The sequence below is a fragment of the Dermochelys coriacea genome, chromosome 16 (genome assembly GCF_009764565.3).
Source record: "Dermochelys coriacea isolate rDerCor1 chromosome 16, rDerCor1.pri.v4, whole genome shotgun sequence".
Classification (NCBI taxonomy): domain Eukaryota; kingdom Metazoa; phylum Chordata; order Testudines; family Dermochelyidae; genus Dermochelys; species Dermochelys coriacea.
Genome location: NC_050083.1, coordinates 25652854 through 25675957, shown reverse-complemented (window position 1 = coordinate 25675957; position 23104 = coordinate 25652854). Strand labels below are relative to the sequence as shown.

Here is a 23104-nt window from a genome sequence, read left to right as displayed (position 1 = left end):
ATAAATTCTTCAGTCCAATCCACTTCCCTAACTAATTTCCTTAATTTTTGAAAGTCAGCCCTTTTGAAATCAAAAACCCTAGTTGCAGATTTATTTTTGTTAATCCTTCCATTTAGTTTGAACTGAATTAGCTCATGATCACTTGAGCCAAGATTGTCCCCTACAACCATTTCTTCTATGAGGTCCTCGCTACTCACCAAAATTAAATCTAAAATGGCATCCCCTCTAGTCGGTTCAGCAACTACTTGATGAAGGAATCCATCAGATATCGCATCTAGGAAAATCTGAGCCCTATTATTATTACTAGCACTGGTCCTCCAGTCTATATCTGGGAAGTTAAAGTCTCCCATGATCACGCAGTTTCCATTAGTATTTACTTTATTAAAGACATTAAAAAGGGCTCTATCCATATCCAAATTAGATCCCGGAGGTCTATAGCACACCCCAAGCACTATCGTAGGAGAGGCTTTACTAGTTTTCTTCCCCAATGTAATTTTTGCCCAGACGGACTCTGTCTTATCCATTGCATCGCTTCTTATTTCTTTGCATTCTACCTCATCATTGATATACAATGCTACTCCACCCCCTTTACCTTTGTTTCTGTCTTTCCTAAACAGCACATACCCTTCAATACCTGTAGTCCAGTCATGACTACTATTCCACCATGTTTCTGTTATCCCTATAATATCTGGTTTCACTTCCTGCACCAGTAGCTCTAGTTCCTCCATTTTGTTACCTAGACTCCTCGCATTGGTGTACAAACATCTTAATTTTTGCTGTTTGGCCTCGCTCACATTTTGTACCCTATTAGGCACAGTCATTCTACAGCCAGTATAACCTATTAGACTAGTATCCACACCGCCCTCGCTCCTTATATACATTCTCCTACCCATGGCTGTATCCTTTCTTACTTCATCTTCTTCCCTCTCAATGCTAAAATCTGGCATGGAGATTTTCTGGACATCTCCCATCCATCTCCCCCCAATTCCTAGTTTAAAGCTCTCTTTATCAGTTGTGCCAGCCTCGATCCTAGAAATCTATTTCCTTCCCTACTCAGATGAAGTCCATCCCGAGAGAACTGACCTCTGTCCGTGAATGCCTCCCAGTGGCCATACATCCCAAAGCCCTCCTTATAGCACCACTGCCTAAGCCATCTGTTGACAGTCATAATCTTATCACACCTTTGTTGCCCTTCTCTAGGAACAGGAAGGATCCCGCTAAAGATCACCTGAGCCTCAATTTCCTTAAGCGTCTTCCCCAGCCTAGCATAGTCTCCCTTGATACTTTCCAGCGAGAATCTGGCTGTATCATTTGTTCCCACATGAAGGATAATTAGGGGATTCTTTCTTGCTCCCTTGAGGATCCTTTTCAACCTCAGGTCTACATCCCGTATCTTAGCACCCGGAAGACAGCACACCCTTCTATTCTCAGGATCAGCTCTAGTTACAGGCCTGTCTATTCTTCTCAATAAAGAGTCCCCGATCACATAGACCTGCCTTTTCCTGGTGACAGTGCTATTCTCCAGTCTCTCCCCTGTTCCCTCTGGCTGCAAGTTCTTTCCATTCCTATTTTCCCTTACAATTCTCTTCAACCCATCCTGTATCCTCCTGGGGCTCATATTTGGTGTAGTCTCCCTTGACTCTTCCCCTTTTTCTATAGGGCTAGCCTCTCTTCTCTTCTTCCTTACCCTTCCACCTTCAGCGACTACCTGCTGAGCCCCTTCTTCATTTTCCAACTCTGCAAACCTGTTCCTAAGCTCTATTTCTCCTGCACTAGCCTGTCTTTTTCTCTGCCTGGTTCTTTGAGTCACATGTTTCCACTGACCACTTTCCTCATCCAATCTCCCCTCAAAATTCCCCAGCCCTGCTTCCATCTGCGAGTCTGAGCTTTTCCCTTCAGATACCTCATATCTTTGCTCCATCATCTGCTCAAACCCCTTCCTAAACTCAACCAGACTTTCCACCTGCATCTCCAAACCTCTGATCTTTTCCTCCATCAGCTCTATCAGATGGCATTTCATGCAGACAAAACTCTTACCGGTTCCCCCCTCCAGGATCATGTACATACCACAGCTTCCACATCCAGTCATCCTCAATGTGTCTTTCACTGCAGGAGTCACTCCCACAGCTGCCTCTGTATCTGTCATCTCCTTCCCACCTAAATCCTGTTAATCTGGGAAACACAAGCCACACCAAAAAGACCACCTCCCCAGCAAAAGCAAACCCCAACAAGCACCACAATCCAAACTCCCCTTTCAAACTCCCCTGTTTAGAGCTCTGTTTGCTAGCTCCTGTGCCGCTGCAGCTGTCTGTGCCGCTGCCTGACTGGCTGGCTGGCTACGTTTATAGGGCCCCTAGTCAGAAGCCCCACCCCCTAGGCAGGGCTCAGCTGCTCTCTCAGCACAAAGCCCCACCCCCTAATCAGGCTCAGCTGCTCTCCCAGCACAAAACCCCTACACACACACAAATACAAATACAAATACTAAAAATACAAAACCAAGTACAACTACCTTCTCCTCCAACAGAACTCCCACTCAAACTCCCCTGTTTAGAGCTCTGTTTGCTAGCTCCTGTGCCGCTGCAGCTGTCTGATAGAAGGCTAAGGATGACAATCACAATCTGTAAGTATGTACATGGGAAACGGAAATCGGATAATAGGTGGGTCTTCAATCTAGCAGACAAAGACATAACAACATCCCATGGCTGGAAGTTGAAGTTAGACAAATACAACCCAAGATGAGGCACAGTTTTTAACAGTCATGGTACAGTAACTCCTCACTTAACGTTGTCCTGGTTAACATTGTTTCGTTGCTGATCAATTAGAGAACATGCTGGTTTAAAGTTGTTCAATGCGCCCTTATAACATTGTTTGACAGCTGCCTGCTTTGTCCACCGCTTGCAGAAAGAGCAGCCTGTTGGATCTAGCTGGTGGGGGCTTGGAACAGGGTGGGTCAGCAGCCCCCCTTAGTTCCCTGTGCTGGCTATCAATTGCTGGGCACTTCAGCTGTCCTCCCACTGCCGTGTGCTGCTCCTATCCTCTGCCTTGGCTCTGCTCCCAGGAGCCTCCTGCTTGCTGCCTGGGGGAGAAGGGGGAGGAGGAGAGGAGAAGGGTGCGAATGTCAGGGCGTCCCCCTCCCTCCCACTCCTGCCCCCGTTCCTTTACCCCATCTCCACAGAGCAAGGGGGGACACGACAGGGCACAGGATGGAGGGAGCCTGCTAGCAGCAGCTGCTATCTCAACTTGCTGATCTACTTAAAAAGGCAGTGTACTTAGAGTGGGGTCAGCATACTTAAAGGGGCAATGCACCTCACTCTCACACACACACACACACACACACACACACACACACACACAGAGAAAGAGAGAGAGAGTGTGTGTCTCTCTCTGCCATGCTGTCTCCCCTCCTTCCATTCATGTTGCCTTGTAGAGTGTGAGGCTACATTAACAACGTGTTAACCCTTGAGGGCTCAGCCAGAGTGCTAGTTCATCATTTAGCAGGAAGGCATTCCCTGGGAAATATCCCACCCTCTTCCACTCTGACTTCAACTACCTCAACCAAGCTTCATTAATTCTTATGGGGAAATTGGATTTGCTTAACATCGTTTCACTTAAAGTAGCATTTTTCAGGAACATAACTACAACCTTAAGCGAGGAGTTACTGTAATTAACCAATGGAATAATTCACCAAGGTCTGTGGACCAGTGTTCCCTCAAATTTTTTATGTCCATGTGCGGAATGAATTTTGTTATGTGTACCAATATGGAAGTGATGTGGAGTGGGGCTGAAGGGCTTGGAGTGTGGGAGGGGGCTCAGAGCTGGGGCAGAGGATTAGGGTGTGTGTGGGGGGTGAGGGTTCTGGCTGGGGGTGCAGGCTCTGGGGTGGGGCCAAGGATAAGGGGTTTGGGGTGCAGGAGGGGGCTCAGGACTGGGGCAGAAGATTGGGTGCAAGGGGTGAAGGCTCCAGCTAGAGGTGATGGCTCTGGAGTTGGGCTGGGAATGAGGTTTGGGGTGCAGGCTGCCCTTGAGCTGCAGTGGGGAGAGAAGACTCCTCCCAGCCCTCTCTCGCCATAGCAACTCAGGGCCAGATGAGAGGCGCCTCTTCCCAGCCACAGCAGCTCCAGCAGGGCTGGGTTGGGCTGAGCCAAGCTAGAGAAGGGGCTCCTCTCCCTGGCAGCTTCAGCAGGGCTGGGCTGGACTGGGCCAGGGGGAGGGGTTCCTCTCCCTGCTGGCGTGACCTTTGAGAGCCTGCTGCGCAGCCTTACAGGGAATTTAGCTGTGGACTCTCCATCACTGAAAATCTCCAAATCAAGGCTGGATGTTTTTCTAATAGATATGCTCTAGATCAAATTCAAGGAAATCCTATAGTCTGATCTCCTGCATAACACAAGCCATATGATTGTATTTGTTCTTTCTGGCCTTATAATTTATGAAACTCTCATCATTTTGAAAATCTTCTCACATTATCAGTTATCATTTCTTCACGTTATTCAAGAACTTTGTTCAGCTTTGGGCATTATGAGTCAGCAGCTTCACATTTATTATAGTTATAATGAGAAAGTACTAACTAGTGAACTCATCGCTGTAGACTGAAAAATAAGATAAGGTAGCCATTATTATATAGAAGCACATTATTAAATGCCCTACCCACCCTCCAGCGGTTTCTATATTCTATCAAACCAATGCTCTTCAACAGTTTACAACTCCACTCACTCCTGCCTTCAGCATCTCAAGTGATTTGATTCCACCTATTAGCCATGCCCCTTTCTCCAATCACTAATGACTCCACTTAGTTACCTTCCCCTCTTCCTTCTAGACAGTTTTATACAGTACCATAATTGCCAGGCAGCTGACTGAGTTAGGAGCCAGATGCAGGCTGGAGCAAGGGCTGGCTAGTGTGGAAACAGGCATGAGCTGGAGCAGCAGCAAGAGCTAGATGGAACAGGTTTGGGAGAAGGAGCATGGGCTGGCTGGAGCCTATTTGAGAGGAGGAACAGGAGCAAGAGCAAGGGCAGTCTATCAAAACTACTTGGCAGTGGAAGTGTTCCAAGCCAGGTAGTGACTTTGAGCAGGCTGGACAGACCGAATCCCTTAAGAGCCTGTACATCTGCCTTGGGATCACCTGGATGGGTCCTTGCCTGTGGATTGGCTGAACCCTGGTTGAATGGCATCAGGCCTATCATCACTTTCTCTAGCTCAGGGGTAAGCTAGGAGTCCTTTCCATGCAGCAGTTTGCGTCTCCTATCTGGGAGCATGCAAGCCACTTGCACACACTAGCACGACCAGGGATAGCTGCCGGTGAGGTCATTACAGTAAGTACTGAATCATCCATAAAGGATCAAGAGCTTGTTGACTAATCAGTGGTGTTAGAACAACAGCATCATTGGACTTGATCAAAGGGAAAAAATTAAATAGATTCTTTACTTTCACACTTTCTAACCTGTGATGTCTGGATTCAACAACGACTATGTCTGTCTGTCTCCTAAGCAGAACAGGTAGATGAGAACATATTACATCTGTGATCTGTACTCTACACAGGTTCTCCATTCTATATTATATCTATTTCAGAGTGCTGGTCCTCCTCTTCAAAATCCTTAATTGGCTAAAGTCAACTAACTCAAAGCATGCCTCTTCCCTAGAACACAGGTGTGATGCAGTTGTCAGCATGTAGAATTCAGCTTGTTGAGACCAAAGTATAGAACTACAACCTCAGTAAGAGTGGTCTGGAGAACAGAGTCCTACCATGACAATAACTGAAACTTAAAGCACCTGTATTTGACACCTAGAGATCAGAGAGATTGGTGGTGCAATACAGATACATACATATTCCCTTACAGTTATACACATTTTAGTATAATAATTGCAAATTATTAAAATCCTTGTTTTGCTACTGCATGTTTCAAACCATGGCCATTTTGGTGTCATTAGAAATACTGCATGGGCATACTGTCCATATTCTACAGTATGCATCTTGTGAGGCTTTTTCTTTGTTTTTTTTTAATAATAAATAAAATCAGATTAGCTTACCCATATTATATGTTTATCTCCAAATTTAAATTCAGGAATTCAAAAACAAGAGTTGTATTGCGACATGTTTCTCAGAACAGTAATTTCTGAAAAAGTCAAATAAAGCTATGTTTTATACAAAAGTAGTTTTCAAATTCACACACAATCACACTCTTCTGGAGATTTTGTTCTTAATGGTGTTTAAAATCAATTATCTTTGAAAACAGATTATTCCTTACATAATACAAATATCAGATAGCCAGGTTTTCCATCTTAAATTCTATAATGCTTATACTTCAATTTTCATATGATGTATAATTCAGCAATTTACATCTGGGAATTTACAATCCTTTCATATGACTGAAGTATTAAAAATCTAATACTAGATTTCAAAAAATATTAACTAATGGGAATTATTGTTTGATCTTATACCATTTAATAATTTAATATGAATCTGTTTTACTGTAAAATATCTATACTTTTCATGATACTATATAAAATACATTCTAAAAAGATCTCTGTACCTGAAAAGGGGTCTTTTTAAAAATTATATTTACATTACAAAATATTCAGTTTTACAACTACAATATTTTTTGATGGATGAAGAGTGGGAATTCTTGTTCTACCAAGATAAAAATCTGGGAAGCAGCTCAACCTCCATTGACCTTCCCTAAGGAAGTAAAGCATGTTACATAGGATACAGAGGCAACTGAAATAGGCTGCAAAGATTTTTCTCTTAACACTTTTATAAAGTGCGATTTTCCTCTTGATTCCTATATGCAACAATATACATCCAGAAGAGGAGAATGGTTATTTAATTATCAGGAGAAGAGCTTTTCAGTGAGCGTTTCTTTTTCTGAATTAATAGGGGAATTATTAGCTCCTAGGAATCAAAGATCTATGATTTTCAGTGAGGTGAGATCTTCATGCAAATTGCATGAAAGAAAGCCTTTATTCTGCTTTCAAGGCTCTCCTGTGTAAATTTAAAAAAAAATTATTAATTCTTCAACCAGAGTAAGTCATTACACATCACAATGACTTCTCAATATGCAGCAGAAGAGCAGAATAAAGGTTCATGGAACCAGCTCACTATAGCACAAATGGTCATTCAATATGAAAGGTTGTAAATGCTAAACTCTGTGGGGTTAGCTAGTGCAACTTAAAGTGCAACTCTCTGACCCTGCCAGCAGCACGTGCATATTTTGCCATCGTTTTGTTATTTTAGACATAATGCAAAGAGTGATATTAACAAACAGTAAGAGGGAAAGGGGAAGGAAGGCCAGGGTTACAGAAAAAATAAATCAGTTACGCTATTCTGGTCTACACATATCTTGATGTTCCTTTAAATTAAATATTTTCTACCTACATATCTATGTACACACATCTGTTTATACACAAAAAAGATTATTAACTCAAGGTTGCTACTGTATCCCACCAACACAAACCACACAAAGTAAGGAAATCAGCAGTTAAGTCATTCAACATCCCTATTCCCCATCCTCAGAACCTCTTCTCAGTCTCAACTGTGCCAATTATTAAAAAAGCTAAACGGGATGATTCAGGTAATTATAGGCCTGTCAACCTAACATTGATCCCAGGCAAGATAATGGAGCAGCTGATCCGGTGCTCAATTAATAACGAACTAAAGGAGTGTAATATAATTAATGCAAATCAACATTGGTTTATGGAAAACAGTTCCTGTAAAACTAACCTGGTATCTTTTTTGGATGAGATTACAAATTAGATTGATAGACATAATAGTGCTGGTGTAATATGCTTAGACTTCTGTAAGACAATTGATTTGATACTACAAGAAATTTTTATTAACATGACACACATTAAATTAATTAAAAACTGGCTAACTGATAAGTCTCAAAATGTAACTGGAAACAGAAAATTATCATCAAAGTGGGTGTGTTTCCAGTGGGATCCTGCAGGGATCTGTTCTTGGCCCTATACTATTTAATATTTTTATCAATCTAGAAGAAAACAAAATCACAACTAATAAAAGTTCACAGATGACAAAATGGTGGAGTAGTAAATAATTAAGAGGATAGGTCACTGATTTAGAGCAATCTGGACCACTTGGTAAACTGAGCACAAGCAAACAAGGTGCGTTATAATATGGCTAAATTTAAATGAATGAATGTAACTGTAGGAATGAAGAATGTACGTCATATTTACAGGAAAGAGGACTCTATTATGAGCTGCAGTGCCTCTGAAAAATATTTGGGGGTTGTGGTGGATAATCAGCTTAATATGAGCTCCCAATGTGCGCTGTGGCCAAAAGAGAGAATGCGATCATTAAATGCATAAACTGGAGAATCTTGAATAGGAGTAAAGAGGCTATTTTACCTCTGTATTTGGCTGCTGGAATACTGTGGCCAGTTCTGTGCCCACAACTCAAGAAGGATGTTGATAAACTGGAGAGCCAAAAGAATGATTAAAAGCATTAGAAAACATTCCTTATGGTGATAAGCTCAAAGACCTCAATCTAATTAGCTTAAAGGGAAGGTTATGGGGTGATTTGGTTATAGTCTATAAGAATCTACGTGGGGAACAAATATTTAGCAATGGGCTCTTCATTCTAACAGACAAAGGTATAAATTATATCATCCGATGGCTGGAAATGGAAGATAGACAAATTCAGTCTGGAAATAAGGCATAAATTTTTGACAGAGTAATTAACCACTGGAACAATTTACCAAGGGTTGAGGTGGATTTTCCATCACTAACAATTTTTAATTCAAGACAGGATGTTTTTCTAAAAGATATGCTCTGGAAATTATTTTGGGCAAGTTCTATGGCCTGTTTTATACAGAAGGTCAGAGTAGATTGGTCCCTTCTGTGCCTTGGAATCTATGAATTTATGGAAACTACCTCCCTTCCATTACTCTCAAACCACATTCCTTTACCTTCATCCTGAAATTAACCACTATCTGACTGCTATTTATTAACCTATGCAAGATAAGCCATTTGCCTCAGTCCAGTTCCAAGTGAGTAGGAGTCTATTTCTCAGAAATATCATCACAGTTGGCAATGACTGAAAAATCTTATTCGTAACCACAGCAAGCCAAAGATTTAATGGGGGTAAAATGCATATGGCGCACAGATCTGTAGAGAGGAGTGACATGACCATAAAGAAGACATTGGGTAGAGGGGGAAAAAGGTGCATTTAGTTGTGCACCCACTTGTTTGGAAATGCTTTCACTTCCTGTCTTTTGAAATTGAAAAAAAAAAGTAAAGGATCTCTTCACCAATAAGTTGACCTGCTTAGCATGTTGGCTTCTGTAAATCCCTTTTGTAGGTCCCAACTCTCCCTATGTATTGTATATGTAGCCTGGACACACAATTCAGAGCTGAGAACTCCACTAGGTGACAGAGTGAGCCAAATCATCTTTGTAGTTCTACCATCTGGGGTCTGATTTGCCGAAGTTCTGAGCACTCAGAACGATAAATGAAGCTAATGGGAGCTGTGTTTTGAATATATGAATCAGGCACTAAATATCTCAGAATCATAGAATATCAGAGTTGGAAGGGACCTTGGGAGGTCATCTAGTTCAACCCCCTGCTCAAAGCAGGACCAATCCCCAACTAAATCATCCCAGTCCAGGCTTTATCAAGCCTGACCTTAGAGGTTTTTAAGGAAGGAGAGATTCCACCCCCTCCCTAGGTAACCCATTCCAGTGCTTCACCACCCTCCTAGTAAAAAAGTTTTTCCTAATATCCAACCTAGACCTCCCCCACTGCAACTTGAGACCATTACTCCTTGTTCTGTCATCTGCTACCACTGAGAACAGCCTAGATCCATCCTCTTTGGAACCCCCTTTCTGGTAGTTGAAAGCAGCTATCAAATCCCCCCTCATTCTTCTCTTCCACAGACTAAACAATCCCAGTTCCCTCAGCCTCTCCTCATAAGTCATGTGTTCTAGTCCCCTAATCATTTTTGTTTCCTTCCTCTGGAAGCTTTTCAATTTTTCCACAACCTTCTTGTAGTGTGGGGCCCAAAACTGGACACAGTACTCCAGATGAGGGGTCAAATAAATGTCAAATAAAGAGGAACGATCACGTCCCTCGAACTGCGGGCAATGCCCCTACTTATACAGCCCAAAACGCCATTGGCCTTCTTAGCAACAAGGGCACACTGTTGACTCATATCCAGCTTCTAGTCCACTGTAACCCCTAGGTCCTTTTCTGCAGAACTGCTGCCTAGCCATTCCATCCCTAGTCTGTAGCGGTGCATGGGATTCTTCCGTCCTAAGTGCAGGACTCTGCACTTGTCCTTGTTGAACCTCATCAGATTTCTTTTGGCTCAGTCCTCTAATTTGCCTAGGTCTCTCTGTATCCTATCCCTACCCTCCAGCATGTCTACCCTCCTCCCAGTTTAGTGTCATCTGCAAACTTATTGAGGGTTCAATCCAAGCCAGCCTCCCGATCATTAATGAAGATATTGAACAAAACCGGCCCGAGGACCGATCCTTGGGGCACTCCCTTTGATACCGACTGCCAACTAGACATGGAGCCATTGATCACTACCTTTTGAGCCCGACAATCTAGCCAGCTTTCTATCCACTTTATAGTCCATTCATCCAGCCCATACTTCTTTAACTTGCTGGAAAGAATACTGTGGGAGACAGTGTCAAAAGCTTTGGTAACAGCACGTCCACTGCTTTCCCCTCGTCCACAGAGCCAGTTACCTCATCATAGAAGGCAATTAGATTAGTCAGACATAACTTGCCCTTGGTGAATCCATGCTGACTGTTCCTGATCACTTTCCTCTCCTCTAAGTGCTTCAGAATTGATTCCTTGAGGACCTGCTCCATGATTTTTCCAGGGACTGAGGTGAGGCTGACTGGCCTGTAGTTCCCTGGATCCTCCTTCTTCCCTTTTTTAAAGATGGGCACTACATTAGCCTTTTTCCAGTCGCCCGGAACCTCCCCTGATCGGCATGAGTTTTCAAAGATAATGGCCAATGGCTCTGCAATCACATCCGCCAACTCCTTTATCACTCTTGGATGCAATGCATCCGGCCCCATGGACTTGTGCTTGTCCAGCTTTTCTAAATTGTCCTGAACCACTTCTTTCTCCACAGAGGGCTGGTCACCTCCCTCCCATGCTGTGCTGCCCAGTGCAGTAGTCTGGGAGCTGACCTTGTTCGTGAAGACAGAGGCAAAAAAATGCATTGAGTATATTAGCTTTTTCCACATCCTCTGTCACTAGGTTGCCTCCCTCATTCAGTAAGGGGCCCAAACTTGACTTTCTTCTTGTTGCTAACATACCTGAAAAAACCCTTCTTGTTACTCTTAACATCTCTTGCTAGCTGCAACTCCAAGTGTGATTTGGAGTTCCTGATTTCACTCCTGCATGCCTGAGCAATATTTTTATTTATCCTCCCTGGTCATTTGTCCAATCTTCCACTTCTTGTAAGCTTCTTTTTTGTGTTTAAGATCAGCAAGAATTTCACTCTTAAGCCAAGCTGGTCACCTGCCATATTTACTATTCTTTCTACACGTCGGGATGGTTTATCCCTCTAACCTCAATAAGGATTCTTTAAAATACAGCCAGCTCTCCTGGACTCCTTTCCCCCTCATGTTATTCTTCCAGGGGATCCTGCACATCAGTTCCCTGAGGGAGTAAAGTCTGCTTTTCTGAAGTCCAGGGTCTGTATTCTGCTGCTCTCCTTTCTTCCTTGTGTTAGGATCCTGAACTCGACCATCTCATGGTCACTGCCTCCCAGGTTCCTGTCCACTTTTGCTTCCCCTACTAATTCTTCCCAGTTTGTGAGCAACACACACCCCCTAGTTGGTTCCTCCAGCACTTGCACAAGGAAATTGTCCCCTACACTTTCCAAAAACTTCCTGGATTGTCTGTGCACCACTGTATTGCTCTCCCAGAAGATATCAGGGTGACTGAAGTCTCCCATGAGAACCAAGGCCTGAGATCTAGTAACTTCCGTTAGTTGCCAGAAGAAAGCCTCGTCCACCTCATTCCCCTGGTCGGATGGTCTATAGCACACTCTTACCACGACATCACATTAGTTCTCTTGTCAGTTTTCATTCTTGCCATTCAGAACTTGTATCCAGAAGTTAAACTGACAAGAATCAAGTCAATTTTGCTCTATTCCTGCTAGCTGGAAAGGCTAAGAGCATCTACATTGTCAGGCACTGATGCAGAGGACTCAATAAAGGCGGGGGGCGGGGCGGAAGAGGGGAATACAGCAACAGAGACACATCTCTCACAGCAGCCAGGATGCTGGGACTGAGAATATAGAGTGGAAGACACCCATTGCTAACATTGCCACATCCAGGAGGCTCTGGGAGGAGACATGGGAGAAACAGAAAATTCCTTCCTTCCAGCTGCTAAAGATTAAGGATGCTTCAAATTTATCAGACTCCTTTTAGGGAGAGGACGATAGAAAAGATGAGGCCACCAAAGTTGCTACAGGGAGAGCACCTCATTAAAAACACCATGAACTTTTCCCCTTACAGCAGTTAAAGGTTTAAGGTATTGCCAGATGAGTCCTCCTCCATCCCCATTTTGTTTTGGTCTTTGACTAGTAGGTTCAATTCTATTAGATATCTGGTAAAATCTCCAAGCCCTACGTTTCGTGATATGTTTGGGTGGATGGGTGGGATAAATTAGAAAAAGAAGAATTTTATTGAAATGAGGTGGAGTGTGGAAGAGAAGAAGAGGAGAGAAAATATGGGGGAGGAGGCAAATATCACAATGTAGGGGAAAACAGAGAGTGATAAGGAGATGGAGAAATTTTGGGTAAATGAGAAGTTACTGAAAAAAGGGAATTAGAACCAAAGCGCTCTTTCTGCAATGATTGTATTCTACAAATCATTTGTGTACTGAAACCTAGAAGCCTGAACTTCTGACTGAGGCACATCACTTCTTTTGAAACCTGATTTAAAGACGAAGGCTAAAATTGGAAATCCTAACTGTGTTCGCAAAAAGAAAAGGAGTATTTGTGGCACCTTAGAGACTAACAAATTTATTAGAGCATAAGCTTTCGTGAGCTACAGCTCACGTGTTGTTTCACTTTGTTGGTTTATTACTATGGTTACTATCTTTTTCATTCTGTGCAACATAAGACTCTAGCATTATTTTATACCATATTGAAGACTACACTATTCAACAGCCAGGCTAAGCTGTAAGGAAGGAAATATATTATTTCCAGCCACAACAAAATTTTATTTTCACAATGTCTACATTGAAACAAGTATTAAAGCCCATGGCCTTTTGATCAATACATTAAAATGTGAAATTCAGTAAGAGGGAGAGCAGCGAACAAAGGTAAGAGATTAACAGAATAAGAACTCTGCCTCAGATTGCTTTGAGGGCTGGGAAAATGTTTCTGCCTCTTCCTTTGGTTGACCTAGCTCAGCCAGCTTAATGTAAGACTCCCAGGTGGAGAGAGAGGGAACTCTAAACAGAGGATTCATCTCACGTAGGGGCAGGTTGTGGGAGGGTGTCAAAGAAATCCACAGGCAGGAAAAGTTCTGTAAGGTTCCCCTCAGAGTTTCCTTCTGAACACTTTCTCAAGTGATAGGAGTTTGAGATGATACAGATCTTGTAGGAACAAAGCTGCACAACCCTGTGGATCATTGAAGGGAATGGGACCCAAAACAGACAGGCAGGAGTTGTTCATCCTCACATACCATGGCAGTATAGTTCCAGGATGAGCTACTACTAAGCAGTCACAGACAGAATGCAGGATGCATTAATGTACCTGTATTTCCATGCATCAAGCTGAGCAGGGGACAGTGCCACAGGCATCAACCAGTTTGCTTCCCACTCTTATCTTCATACCATATTCCTCTGCTCCTCCTCCTTTTAGCACCACAGAGGCCCTTCTGCATGGACTTGTGGTGGGAAACGACCATGGGTTCCCACAAGAAGACAAGTCTTGCAGACATAGGAAAACCAATACCATAAAACAAATAAACTGAAAATAAAGAAGAGAAAAGCACTATGGAGTATAATGACCATCTACACCAGTCCAGGAGAGAGAATTCCACTATCCGGAGCATCATTCGACACTACCAACGAAGCAACTTCAGAGTAATGCAAATAATAGAAGTATTTTCCAAGTACACACAATGTAATTAAAGAGGTCTATAAATTTGAACAATGTTATGTGATAAGCCTTATTTAAACTACAGAAGTGTGTGTGTTAAGGAAAGTTAACACCACAGCAAACCTAAAAGAGATATATGGGGCATATAGGGGGGGAAAAAGAGCCATTCAGCACTGATAACTTAAAATAAGTAAAAGTAGTAAAGAAACAACTTAATTGAATCTCATGTCCTCAATCCCAGCTGCCTTTTTCATCACCTTTGACTATTCCTCAAACCCTCTACACAGAGGACCTTGTTGATTTCTTCAAAGAACATATTGACAAAACACGTGACCTTCCTCCTCCCCTCAGCATGCCTTCCCTTCCCTGTTTGCTTCCCACAACTCTCCTTTCCCTTCTCAGACAGAAGTTTCATGTCTGCTCTCCTCAGCATAGATTTGATTTAAATCAAATTCATTTAAATCACTAGTCAGGAAAACTCGATTTAATCATGGTTTTCTACATAAAGTGCATTCTTGTTGGTTGTTATAACCTTAATACATATTCTTCACAACTCAGAGATAGATGTAGGTTTCATTTTTAGAAGGTACTCACTATATATTTTTAAACTGATTTATTTTGAAAATTTTTCAGATTTGTTTTACAACTATATCAGAAAATGAATGATTGTTTGGTTATTTCATTTACCAAAGATAATTGAAGCAGATATTTATGAAGTCATTAGGAGGTGAACTATCTCCAGTTCAACAGGTTAATCATTAATATTTGCAGGATTTTCTTGCCATGCTGTATTAGGAGGAGTACATCACCAGACAGATATTTAAATTGTTTTAACTAAAACAACAACGTTAAGTATTCTGGATTTTTTTCTTCAAACAGCAAACATATAATATTTTAACAAAACAAGCATATGTTCCATGCTTCTCACATTTATCTCCAGACTTCTTGTCCAGATCTATTCCACCCCCAACTATCTTCTATTTGTTGAACTTTTTGAAACTTTGCACTTTTAGAGAGAGATAAGGGATTGACTCTGTGAACACAAATTTGCAGAGGGACAATAGGGTTGAAGTCTGTTATTTCTCACCTCTATATAATTATTTAAAAACATTTTTCCTGTTAACAAGCATGTTACCTCTGGAGACACAAATCCAGTTTGAGAACTGCAAAACTAAGCATCTCTGATGGTATCTTCTAGACTGAGCAGTGAGTCCCACTGGGTAGATTAGGAAGATTAACTTAAATAATCTATACAGAAGCCTCTGGAACCCCATAAGATTGGGTCCCTAATCCATGAACTATTGGAACTCATTTACAAAGCTTTTCTTAAACATTACATGAATATATTGTCTCATACTATACAATTAGAATTTATAATCCCTAATGAGATAGTTTTAATTAAGATACATTATAGCTCAAAGATATCTTTAGATAGGTTTTTTTCTCAAAAAGCATTTTAATCAAAAAAATCCAATTTAAATTTAAAAAAATCTGATTTTTTTTTAAATCATTGATTTTTATCCACCCTGGCTCTCCTCTAACCCAGTGGTCCCCAAACTGAAGGGTCACACTTCCCCTTACTCCTGTCTGTAGGGCCGCAGCTCTAGGGGAAAGGAGGGATGCGGAGAGGAATGCTGGGGCCACAGCTGGGGGTTGGTCTGGGTCCAGGAGCAGGGCTGTAGCTGGGATTGGAGTGGAGCCACAGCCAGGCTGCAGTGGGGGCCAGCAGCCGGGCCCGTGGCCAAGTGCAGTTCTACTCCCAGCCTTGCTCCCAGCCTCGGCCCTGGGCCAAGAACAGAGCCACAGCAAGCAGCTGAGGCTGGGGGCTGGTGCAGAGCCACGCTGAAGCTGGGGACAGGTGCAAGGCTGGAAGCCAAGGACATGGCTGGGGGTGGGAAGGAACCAGAGCTAGGGGCAGGGAGGGACAGGTTGGTGCTCCTTCCCCAGCCCCGTGGCACCTGGCCAAGTTAAGGTTGTTTGGGTGCTTTAATTGTACATTTCTTACCTTAACATATCTGAATTTCCTTGATTTCAAATATTCAGTTCTGTAATAACTAAAATATCCCTGTTATGTTTTTACCTTTATGTTGCTAATAAGTATTCTAAAATTTACCCTTACGTTAGCATAATTTTTGGTCTGGAAATTTCCTCTTTTTTTTTTATAAACACAATTATTAAAAGCTGTATACATGAATACTAAACCAGAAACCCACAGAGAAAGCTACTACGCAATATTTTTCAAGAACTGATAATATGCAGTATCAACCTTAAATCTTTTTTTAAAAATTCGTCTTTTAAGGGCAATTTTACCAGTACACTAGAGGAGCATAAAGGAGCCATAGCACACTGGACAATTAAACTCAGTTTACAGCATCAACAGAACAACAAAAAGCAGCTGAAGTGTATGGATGAATCTGGCCCTTAAGGTGTATCATGGAAAAATGTATTCCTGCCAGGAAGCCTGGTCTGTAGAGGAAACTAAAGGCCCTTCAGGTTCCTTGGCTGAACTACACCTCCCTGGATGCATCCAGAGTCACCTGACTCCACTGAGGAATAAAACGGCTAAGTCAGTTGGGACTGCATTGAATTGTGGGTGACGTAGTCCTCCAGGGAGCCCAGTGCATAGGAGCCAATGGGATCCCAAACTACAACTCCCATAAGGCAAGAGGAATGCAATTTAATGATCATCTGCCTCTAAAGGAAGAGTTTTAGGTCAACAAAACATTTAGATTTCAGGAATGCAGAAATATTTCATTTCTATCAAAAATGTCAAAAAAAAATATGTTTCAACATTTCTGAATTCAGGTTTCAGAGTAGCAGCCGTGTTAGTCTGTATTCGCAAAAAGAAAAGGAGTACTTGTGGCACCTTAGAGACTAACAAATTTATTAGAGCATAAGCTTTCGTGAGCTACAGCTCACTTCATCGGATGCATTTGGTGGAAAAAACAGAGGGGAGATTTATATACACACACAGAGAACATGAAACAATGGGTTTATCATACACACTGTAAGGAGAGTGATCACTTAAGATAAGCCATCACCAGCAGCAGGGGGGGGGAAGGAGGAAAACCTTTCATGGTGACAAGCAAGATAGGCTAATTCCAGCAGTTAACAAGAATATCAGAGGAACAGTGGGGGGTGGGGTGGGAGGGAGAAATACCATGGGGAAATAGTTTTACTTTGTGTAATGACTCATCCATTCCCAGTCTCTATTCAAGCCTAAGTTAATTTATCCAGTTTGCTTCACTTCAGCAGGTGGGTATTGTAGTTGTAGGAATGCATGATAGAGAACTTGTAGGTGTTTGTCTCTGTCTGAGGGGTTGGAGCAAATGCGGTTATATCGTAGCGCTTGGCTGTAGACAATGGATCGAGTGGTATGATCTGGATGAAAGCTAGAGGCATGTAGGTAGGAATAGCGGTCAGTAGGTTTCCGATATAGGGTGGTGCTTATGTGACCATCGCTTATTAGCACCGTAGTGTCCAGGAAGTGGATCTCTTGTGTGGACTGGTCCAGCCTGAGGTTGATGGTGGGATGGAAATTGTTGAAATCATGGTGGAATTCCTCAAGAGCTTCTTTTCCATGGGTCCAGATGATGAAGATATCAATGTAGCGCAAGTAGAGTAGGGGCATTAGGGAACGAGAGCTGAGGAAGCGTTGTTCTAAGTCAGCCATAAAAATGTTGGCATACTGTGGGGCCATGCGGGTACCCATCGCAGTGCCGCTGATTTGAAGGTATACATTGTCACCAAATGTGAAATAGTTATGGGTCAGGACAAAGTCACAGAGTTCAGCCACCAGGTTAGCCGTGACAGTATCGGGGATACTGTTCCTGACCAGCAATGCCCCTCTGCCATGTACATTGGCCAAACTGGACAGTCTCTACGTAAAAGAATGAATAGACACAAATCAGACGTCAAGAATTATAACATTCAAAAACCAGTTGGAGAACACTTCAATCTCTCTGGTCACTCGATCACAGACCTAAGAGTGGCTATACTTCAACAAAAAAGCTTCAAAAACAGACTCCAACGAGAGACTGCTGAATTGGAATTAATTTGCAAACTGGATACAATTAACTTAGGCTTGAATAGAGGCTGGGAATGGATGAGTCATTACACAAAGTAAAACTATTTCCCCATGAAGAAAAGGAGTACTTGTGGCACCTTAGAGACTAACAAATTTATTAGAGCATAAGCTTTCGTGAGCTACAGCTCACTTCATCGGATGCATTTGGTGGAAAAAACAGAGTAGAGGTTTATATACACACACACAGAGAACATGAAACACACTCTGTGTGTGTGTATATAAATCTCTACTCTGTTTTTTCCACCAAATGCATCCGATGAAGTGAGCTGTAGCTCACGAAAGCTTATGCTCTAATAAATTTGTTAGTCTCTAAGGTGCCACAAGTACTCCTTTTCTTTTTGAGAATACAGACTAACACGGCTGCTACTCTGAAACCTATTTCCCCATGGTATTTCTCCCTCCCACCCCACCCCCCACTGTTCCTCTGATATTCTTGTTAACTGCTGGAATTAGCCTACCTTGCTTGTCACCATGAAAGGTTTTCCTCCTTCCCCCCCCCCCCCCCGCTGCTGGTGATGGCTTATCTTAAGTGATCACTCTCCTTACAGTGTGTATGATAAACCCATTGTTTCATGTTCTCTGTGTGTGTGTATATAAATCTCTCCTCTGTTTTTTCCACCAAACGCATCCGATGAAGTGAGCTGTAGCTCACGAAAGCTTATGCTCTAATAAATTTGTTAGTCTCTAAGGTGCCACAAGTACTCCTTTTCATTTCTGAATTGAAATTTTTTTGAATTCCCATTTTGTGAAAAATTTCACCTTTTGACACATTTTGAGATAAAAACAAACATTAAAGTGTTGGAATTTCCCACAGAATGGAAATTCAAAGTTTTACTCAGTTCTAAAAGATGGAGGTGCCAGCTACTTTTTCTCTTCTCTCCCACTATATAAGCGCAGCTGACAGCCTAGACAAGACATTCTCATAGTTCATTTGTGACATATTTTATTTAGTAAGACTTTTTAAAAAGTGTAGCTTACTACATCTTCTTGCTTTTATTTTACTTTATTTCCTTTCCTGGCTTCATTCCACTTGTTTCTTCTTTGCTGTAATAGCTTGTGGTGGATCTCTTCCTAAATTTTTTTCCAGGACATTTTCCTCTTTTCCTCCTTTTAGAGTCATAGACTCATGGGACTGAAAGGGATCTTGAGAAGTCATCTAGTCCAGTCCCCTGCAGTCATGGCAGGACTAAGTATTATTTAGACCATCTTTGTCAGGTATTTGTCTAACCTGCTCTTTGAAATCTTCAGTGATGGAAATTCCATAACCTCCCTAGGCAATTTATTCCAGTGCTTAACTATCCTGACAGTTAGGAAGTTTTTCCTAATATCCCAACTAAAGCACCCTTGCTAAAATTTAAACCCACTCTTCTTATCATAATCTCAGAGTTTAAGGAGAACCATTTTTCTTCCTCCTACTTGTAACAACCTTTTACGTATTTGAAAACTGTTATTATGTCCCCTCTCAGTCTTCTCTTCTCCAGACTAAACAAACCCAATTTTTTCAATCTTCCCTCATAAGTCATATTTTCTAGACCTTTAATCATTTTTGTTGCTCTTCTCTGGACTTTCTCCAGTTTGTCCCCATCTTTCCTGAAATGTAGTGCTCAGAACTGGACACAATATTCCCGTTAAGACTTAATCAGGGCAGAGTAGAAAGAAAGAATAACTTCTCACGACTTGCTTACAACACTCCTTTTAATACATCCCAAAATGATATTTGCTTTTTTTTGCCATAGTGTTACACTGTTCACTCATATTTAGTTTATGATCCACTATGACCCTCAGATCCGTCATATCTTTGCACTTTTATATCTTTGTCTACATTGAGTTCTCTATCTTCTCGCCTGTATTTTCTCTTTCCTTCTCACATTTACCTTCCAAAATCTCACCGTGTCATTCTTTTTACTAATTTATCCTATCAATTTCTCCTGCACATTCACTCAACCACCCTCTCATACTCTAGAAATTTTGCCAGACAATAGCCAGAGAACTAAAACTACTAGCCAAAGGCCGATGCAAAATAATTTATTAAATAAAAAGGTCACTGAAAATTGCCACAACTGATTAGAGTGAACAACTGACTAATTTAAGTTACAAAATAGCAATAATTTGGACCCTGGCTAATAGGCTTAATTTTTGGCTACTAGATGCTGGGTAGATTTTTCAAGACATGAGAATAAGATTACCAAGAATGTTAACACAAGTGTGAAAGTGCACAACAATAAAATAACACAAAATAAAATATTCAATGCAACATTCAATGTTAATGAAATTTCACAAGTTTTAGAGTATGTTAATACAGGTTTTTTTTAAAATGGAAACTATAACAGTCGCTGCCTTAAGCCCAGATCCTGCAAACTTTGACACACATGATTAACTTTGCTACTGTGACTAACTCCACTGAAACGTGGGACTTCTCACAATGGTAGAGTTGTGCATGTGCATAAGTGTTTGCAAGATCAAGGCCTACATGCTAGAACGCTGAAAAGCATCTTGAAAATGCTTTAAAGTCAAACTGTGATTACTGACTACTCCACAACCACCACCATTAATAAAAGATTTTAGTGTCCAAGTTTTGTTCTCATGATTGCATGCTTTTTTATATATTTTAATAAGTTTTCAACATATCACATATTTGAGGTTCAAAATATGTTTTAAAAAGTTTTATTAAACCCAACGCTAAAATTAAAGTTTTCATATTTTTTCCTATTTTCAATTGAAAAAAATAGATTTAAATATTTTCTGCACTGTTTGCAAAACGATTATAATATTGTGCTAGTGGAAGAGAACCAGTAAATGAAAAACCAACTTTCATCTTTAGTTAATAGGCAAACTGAAATGAAATACAAAAAACAAACAGCACAAAAAATAAATTCGTATTACTCCTGGGGGAATTCTGTGCTCCTGTGCAAGTGCATAATTAATGAGCCATGCACATTTTAAAAATTTTGTGCAGAAAAAAACCTTCTGCCAAAATATTGCTTCAGTTCCACCTTTTTCCAATCAGAGGGTGCTGTGGCAATAGAACAAAGCAACAGCTCCCAGCCAGCTAGGGAAGAGAAAGAGCCTACCTTGCTCCCAGGTCCTATCAGGCCAGGTCAGGAGATAGGGGCTGTGGGGAGACAGACAGCATAGGGTGGGGGGTCAGACAGGGGCTCCTACGGGCTAGTGGGGGAGTACAGACTGGGGCAGGGACTGAATGGGACCGCAGGGGGAAGGGAGGTGCAGGGCCACATGGTGATGGGGGAGGCAGCGCAGAGCTACATAGGGATAGAGGGTGGCTGAGTGGTGGGCACAGACACAAATGGGGACGGAGTACAGCGCCACATAGGGACAGGGGAGGGGGTGCAGGGCCACATGGGGATGGGGTGAGTGAGTGTCTGAGTGGGGGTGGAGGGACCCATGTGGGCAGAGGGTGCAAGGACACATGGGGGTACAGAAACACATGAGGACAGGGCAGTTGTGCCTGACTGAATGGGAGAGGCTAGGGGTCAGCCAGGATCTGCATGGGGGAAGCTCCCTAACAATTCCTCCCCTCCCACAAAAAAAACTTGTTCCATACTTTTCCCACCCATACCCAACAACCCTCCAAGTTCACACCCAGCGCGCCAAAGCCACAGTACTTTGCCTAGCAGTACCCATGGGGCAGTGCTCACACGCTGTGCCATTAGCCTTCACCTAACTATTTAAGAAGCAGCACCATCCCAACTCCCTTCAATTCCTTTGTACCAAATGTCAAAAGCAGAGACTCTAATGCAGAAGGGATGGAGAGTGGATTGTGGAATACGCATCTGCACCTTTATCTTGAAGAACTGTCACAGAACAAGTAACCATTTTTTCTTCGAGTGGTTGCAGATATATATTCCAATAATATAACACATGCAGTACTCGTAGAAGGTGGGGCTTGGAGTCTATTTAAATAAAGACTGCAGGACAGCCTTCCCAAAGTTTGGATCTGACTGAGATGCCACTATAACAGCATATTTGGTACAAACATGTATGGAAGAACAAGTAGCAGCACTGAAAATGTCCAGTATTTAAACATCTCTGTGTCATCAATACTGGACTCAAGGGGTATCCAATGGATGATACCCCAGTCTACTATACAGTGATGAACTAATGCTGCCTCAGTACTGAAGAGCAGTTCTTCTCATGTATCTGAAGAATCACAATGTTGGTGTGCACTCCTCCTGGAAGAAAAGGATAACTGTCCCCAAGTTCTGGAATGGTGGTGGTCAGTGTTCCCTCTAATTTTTCCCATCCATGTTATGAATTTTGTTATGTGCACCAATACGGAGGTGTTGTGAGACACATGTCCTTCATATTGGTGTACATAACAAAATTAATGTGGTGGGAGTGGGGCTGAAGTTCGGGGTGTGGGAGGGGGCTCAGGGCTGGGGCAGAGGGTTGGGGTGCAGGGGTGCGAGGGCTCCGGCTGGAGTGTGGGCTCTGGGGCCTGCCGGAAAACCCAGTCTGAGTCTTCACACCCCTGCACCCCAACCCTCTTCCCCAGCCCCAAGAATCATAAAAAATAAAGTGGGAAGTAGTTCAAGTTACAAATGATGAATATTAAAAAACAAACAAACAAAAAAACCCACAAAAATACAAACACATATGGACAAAATTAGAAAGGCCAAGGAACAAAATGAGATTAAACTACCTAGGGATAAGGGTAACAAGAAAACATTTTACAGTTACATTAGAAGCTAGAGGAAGATCAAGGATAGTGTAGGCCATTACACAATGAGGAAGGAAAGACAACAAAAAAATGCAGCATTGGCCAAAGTATTAAATGCCATTTTTGTTTCAAGTCTCACCAAAAAGATTAGCAGTAATTGGATGACTAACATAGTGAACATCATTGTAATATGGGGTAGGATCTGAGGCTAAATTAAGGAAAGAACAAATAAAGAATTACTTAGGGTTGGTCT

The 23104-nt window shown here is 42.0% G+C and overlaps 1 protein-coding gene across 15 annotated transcripts in view; it reads right to left on the bottom strand.

Moving 5' to 3' along the window:
* RALGPS1 (Ral GEF with PH domain and SH3 binding motif 1) overlaps positions 1-23104 on the bottom strand; it is a 443114-nt gene that overhangs the window by 375960 nt on the left and 44050 nt on the right. Inside the window, exon 1 of one of the 15 annotated variants that reach the window (XM_038375134.2) lies at positions 6025-6102. The exons of the other annotated variants lie outside the window; for them this stretch is intronic. The gene's annotated coding sequence lies outside the window, so the exon portion shown is untranslated. Of the gene's footprint in view, positions 1-6024; positions 6103-23104 lie in introns of those variants that run through there. 15 annotated transcript variants of the gene reach the window in all.